Source organism: Drosophila yakuba, chromosome 2R (genome assembly GCF_016746365.2).
Source record: "Drosophila yakuba strain Tai18E2 chromosome 2R, Prin_Dyak_Tai18E2_2.1, whole genome shotgun sequence".
Lineage (NCBI taxonomy): Eukaryota > Metazoa > Arthropoda > Insecta > Diptera > Drosophilidae > Drosophila > Drosophila yakuba.
Window position 1 is genome coordinate 20,443,369 of NC_052528.2, and position 6,000 is coordinate 20,449,368.

The 6,000-nt window shown below is 41.8% G+C and overlaps 1 protein-coding gene across 2 annotated transcripts in view; it reads right to left on the minus strand.

The window, feature by feature from the left end:
* Nucleotides 1-4,703, minus strand: part of LOC6531580 (netrin receptor unc-5) — a 19,948-nt gene extending 15,245 nt beyond the window's left edge. For both annotated transcript variants that reach the window (XM_039373286.2, XM_015195936.2), the window contains exons 1-2: nucleotides 4,545-4,703; nucleotides 3,032-3,592 (exon numbers count right to left, since the gene is read on the minus strand). The gene's annotated coding sequence lies outside the window, so the exon portion shown is untranslated. The remainder of the gene's footprint in view (nucleotides 1-3,031; nucleotides 3,593-4,544) is intronic.
* Between the last annotated feature and the right edge of the window lie 1,297 nt (nucleotides 4,704-6,000).

A 6,000-nucleotide genomic window follows, 5' to 3' on the forward strand; every position in this document is an offset into this window, starting at 1 on the left:
CATGGATGTGGATGTGGATGTGGCTGCGAGTGTTGGTGTGGCTGTGGCAGATGCCGCTGCCTCTGCGGCTGCCTCAATTGCGTGAGACTCCTCCTTGTAGTTATGTTGTACAATCGCCGGAACATCTGTAGCACAAATGAAATCTTTAATGCCCAAGGGACCGTGCTGGTAACTCTGAGGCATCTGTATTTCACATGTTGCGCATTTTGCCCACACACTCCGCAACTTGAGAGCGCATGAAAGCAGCTATTGTGAGCTATCTGCGTTTTTTTTCTTTTTGGGCCACGCTTGCCTTGTAATCAAACAATTAAAGATGATTTTAATTAATCTATTTAAAAAATCCTCCCCCATGGCCGTGCCGCCGTCATAACTGCTCAAAATTGATCGAACAACTCGACGGGGGATGCGAGCAACGACAACGACAACAAACATCTTTAAATTAATTAAGCGTAATTGTCGAGGAATTAGAAGTAGAAACAAAAGTTTCAAGCATGAGTTATGGACTGCACAGCTACACAGGCTCATGTTACTACAAGATACACAACACAACACAACATACACAAGATACAATCGTAGCCAGCATACTTGTGACCCCCTCTCAGCATGCAATAAACAAATTATTTATGATCCCATCAGCGCAGTAGCATAAGTAGCACAAACTGAACCGCTGATGAGAAGCCCTTATCATCTGTATCGTATTAGCAAAGTTCTAATGTGTCCGCTTGTAACAAATGATGGCCGTGGCCTAATTTATGTTGCCAAAACTGCTGCCACATGATGCCAGCTGATGATAGCCAGAGGAAAATGGAAATATAAATGGAAATAGAAATGGAATTGGAATTGGAAACAAACCAGTTGCCTACGCATGTCGAACGATGCAGTGATAAGAGTCTGTCGTATAGAAAGTTCTACTACCTAGTCATGTTAATGCCCTCCCGATCGGAATGGTTCAATCCAACGATTTACGACGCTAAGCCCCTACCGCCATCAGCTACCTACCTTCGGAACAAAGCCAGTTGCCGAAAGAAACTGAAAAGAGCCTATTCTTTCACTTCGATCGACATCTAATCCAGTGTTAAGACCCTGAACCCTGGATCCTACATACACACATAGAGGAGCCCGAATGCCCTCTACATATGCTGTAGGCCCTGGAATGACAATTAATCACCGCAGGAGTCAAAGATGTTCATGCAACGTTCCAGTCCCTAGTACCGTTCCCATGTCCCGAAAATCGAAAGTCGCAGGGAGTCGCAGGCTACCTACAAGCCCTTGTTTGCCCATCAAGGGGAACAGCTGTATCTGTATCTACGAGTTTCGGTTTTTTTTGGGTTTGAGTTTCGATTACTGTGCACTGTGCCGGGTTGCACAACCCCTAAAATTATGACTAGGCCGAGTGTGAGAACTCGCTGGTGATGGTGATGGTGTAGAAGGGGTAAGAGTAAGAGCCGCGCGTAAATTGTTAAAAAAGCAGAAACCAAAGTGTGAGTCCAATCATTACGTGCATTTGTCAAGGCCTGAGAATTGTTCCGAATGTCGCTGCTGGTTGTCTGAGTGCCATGCCACTTTCTACCCTCCTACCCACCTCATATGCATACTCGTATATGGTATCGTACTGTCAGTCAGCCAGTTGGTACGTCAGTCACTCAGTCAGTCAGTCAGTTATTCAGTTAGGACGTTAGGACGTTTCAAAGTCCAAAGGGGATCATTATATGCCAATTGGCGATTGTTGTTTGTTACCCCCACTCAGCGATGCAGCCAACGTTTGTCGCCGCGGAGGGTTGGTAATTGCAATGCAATCCCCACATTCGAATTTACATTTGAACAACGCTTACGGGCCCAAATTATAACTGTAATTGCGGCATGTTGATCGCGGCATCCCGCCGGCCGGAGTTCTTGTTATTATGATTATAATTGTAGCGGCTGCATCTTTTATCAATGAATTGAGTGCTGCACTCACATGAGGGCCTCTCGACAGCCGCCCCTTCACCCCCCCTCATCATCCCGCTCGCTGACAAGAAAAACATAAATAAACATACTGAGAGAAAATGTAGCACTCAAATCGATCGAGAATGATTTGAAAGTTTCCGAGGGTGATTATTCTCAGGGCTTTCATAATCGCATTCCCATCAAAAAGGTTTCAATGCTCATTTAAAGAGATTATAAAGTAGAACTGTATGAATCACTACTCATTGTTATAAAAACTCTCTTATCATGTGACCAAACACTATGACGTATAATCTATCCCATTTTAATTGATCGTTAAACAAACCTAATGAGAACTTCATAAACTTCGCAGTGTAGAGTTCGGGTTTCAGAAAACGAGACTTCTCGTAATCCAAACCTTCGAAGAAATTATATTGCTTGGCTTTGAAATGCGATCTCCCTGTGCTAAAGACCCTATTAAAACCAAATCCATATATTTTCTTTCAGTGCACTAGCGCACACAGTTCCACTCGCAGCAAATACACATGGCTAAGCGCAATCATAAAATACAAATAAAAATAAAAATACACGATGGCGTTCAAAAGGGCACGCTTTTCATAATAAACATTAGCGAACGGCCCCTGTCGCCCCTTCCCTGCCCCCTCCAGTCCCGCGGTCACACGGTTCGAGGGTCGTCCGCTCCGCTCCAGTCGGTTCCGTTTCCCCCCACTCCTCCTACACAACTCCTCCTCCTCCACGTCCGCCAACTGCTCCTGGCGCGCTTGTTTGTTTGTGAATTGGTCGTCTTTAGTTACACTTGAATACGTTTTGTGTGTTGTCGCCGTAGTCCACTGCCCATGTGTGTGTGTGTTTATGTGTGTGGGTTAGGGCTAGCTGGTGGGCAGTTCGCCTCCTACTCAATGCACTTTGCACCTTAAAATAGCATTGCAGTGGCATACTTAGCGGCGCAGGAAGCGACGGACGACCACTGCAGTGCGCCCCTTTGTCCGCATGTGCTCCTGTGTGTGTGCTAGTGTGTGTGCGGCTTGTTTTTATCCTGTCCGAGGAGGGGACAGGTTTCTTATTATAGTTAAGCATCGCTACTTACCCGGTGGTGTCTCGCTTTTGTTGCTCCCGTTTCTGCAGTGCGGCCAGACGAAAGGCAAAGGAGCGGGCTGTTGTCTTAGGAGCCAACATGTATCCAGATCCGGATCCAGTTACATGTCACCAGGACCCCGGAGTCCTTGTGTGTGTGTGTGTTGTGGGCCTGTGACTGTTCCTGTGTGCTTAGGACATCTGTAACCTTATCGCTTTCAGTTCGCTTCTCTCCGCTCACACACTCATAATGAGCGAACACTTCACCACGCTTTTCACTGCCAACTTAGTGGATATCCTGCTGGTATTACTTCAACAATTACTTCAAAGCACTAGGTTAGGTATCTTTATCCCGCATACACTGTACGCAATATATCGCTGTTCACACGATCGCGCACTTTGTTTTGAGTACGCGCGCTCGAATGTACGAAACTCAACAGTCGAATTCAAGAGACACTGCGACGGGCGACTGCGTCCGTTTGCCTCGGCGTTTCGCGTTCAAGTGAGACGTGTGTTCGTGGCCATGGCGAAAAGGCTGCGACGACTGAGCCCTGCACTCAGAGAAAAAGCCGCCCTAAATGATAGAATGATGACACAAATTTGGGGTGGAATTTCTATTATCAGTCAACTCGCACAAACGTGTGGAGGAATTTCATTTAAGATTATTTTCTACCTATATTATTTTGTTAAAGGTAAAATTAATATTAACTCCAATATAAATAAAAAAAAATGATGGAAAAAACCATAAAAGTAAATTAGTCTAATATCACCTAATAGTTATTTGTAATTAAAATCTAACAACATTTTATAAAGTTCCAATTGTTTTCAAAATAATTCACCAAGTAACTCTTTTAAAAAGTAATAGCATCTAAAGTGGCTGCTGCAATATTTTTTGCCAGTGTAGTTGCGCTCTTTGATTCGAAGTTACTCCGCCGCTCTCTCTCGCATGCTCTCTTTCTCTCTCGCACACAGCATCCCCAAGAGGAGCACGTTGTGTTGTTGTTGCTCGCAGCATATGTGCAGGAAGTAGGTGGCTGTGTGGAGGGAGTGGGGGTCGGGGTGATGGAGCTCCAAAAGAGAGAGAGTGCGAGAGAGAGAAACGCACTTTACGACGTGGATGGCTATGTACATGTATGTGTATGTACATATATTGGCTCCTTGGCTATTTTGTATCTTTCCTGCCTCCGCCCGCGTGTTGTTGTTGTTGTTGCTGCTGTTGCCGATGCTGCTGTTGTTGTTGCATTCTAATTTTACGCACTGGATTCCTGAGATGCTTTCATATTCCCGTTTGATGATTTATCGACTGCAGCGGCAATTAAAAGGCCTTTAGCGCTGCTTTTTATCAACTCGACTCGGTGACATTGGAGTTTTATTTATATTTTGTTGTGCGCGCACACCCACATCACCACCAATTTCACTACGCACTCACACACACACACACATGCCATTTAAGCCAAAAGATTTTTGTTGGCTTTGATTGCCGTTTTTTCCACGTAATTCCTTCCTTTATTTCACTTGAACTTTACCATCTATTGCGGTTTAATTGCACATTTTATGGCCCAGACATTGACTGCAGTTTTCCCGACGAATCTGCGATTTTTGTTTGCCTTTTTGCTTTTCGCCGAGCACATTCCTTTGGCATCAAAATTGGAGCCTGTGCTCCCGCAGATTACTCCCGTTTCCCAGTGTGACCAGCTGGCCCCAAGGGCTCCAATCAGGGTTGAAGGTTTTCCTGGGAGCTACTTTAAATCCTTTGGCGGCATCCTGCGCAGATAAGAAACCAAGTCCTGCATTTTTCCTCCTCCAATTATGTACTCAAATATTACTCGAATATGAGAGTTTCTATGGAAAAAGTTAGTTATTACAGTAATTATTATTTCTTATTTATGGCTTTTGCATAATCTAAGCTTTTTAATAGAACAATAAAATAATTATCAGAAATTGTATTAAAAATAGTTTTATACATGTTTATTGCGATGAATTTTACTCTGGATCTAAGCATGAGCCAACTCCTTTGAAGTATAACAAAAGAGGAGAATGTGTACGCTTTTGGATCCTGTACCTTCCGATCTCCAATTCTAACTTTACTATGTCCTGAAAAAATTATCTAATTGTAACATCTGGGAATTTAAATTTAATATTGAAAATAATTTTAATTTCTTGTATTCATTAAACCTTTCTATATAGTTTAACACAAATTTGTGTCGCATTAAATATATCAACATAATTTACAATGTACAAATTTAACAAAAATTGTTTGACAAATTATGTGTTCAGATCATAATTCATACATTAAATGAGAGCCTCTAATGCAATCTCTGTGATGATTTGAAAGCTACAAAACCATATAAGTAATTTAATGGCGCCAATATTTGAAAGTGGCTAGTGAGACTAGTACCACCACAGCCTTCTATATCTTACATTTTTTCTAACCATCTACACTATTCTTTAATTTTACACAACCAAGCGGCAAGAATGGGAACTCTAAATGAGCTGCCAGATGCAAATAAATTGAACTTAAGGTTGTTGCGACACCTAGCGTTAAGTAAGGCGCAGCAGATTTATTCACATAACTAGCGGCTTCTATCGGAAGGTAGCGAAAATGACGTCTTGTTCTCTGCACAGATAAAACTTACATAAACTTACATTACATTTGGTTTTTTCAGTTAATACTCATCTGTTTTGCTTGTTGGGAAAACTTTTCTTATTTCTTTTTCCATAATAGCGAAATCAGCTCAGTATTAACAAATGTTATCTATATTAAGTAATTCCGAAATGTAAAATGTAAAAATTGTAAAAAATATTATCTATATTAAGTAATTCCGAAATGTAAAATTTAAAGAATTTTATCCATATTAAGTAATTCCGAAATGTAAATTGTAAAAAATATTATCTATATTAAGTAATCCCGAAATGTAAAATTATTATACTCGAAAATTCATGTTTTTGGAGGCAGTTGATTGAGAAAATTGAGAAAATTTT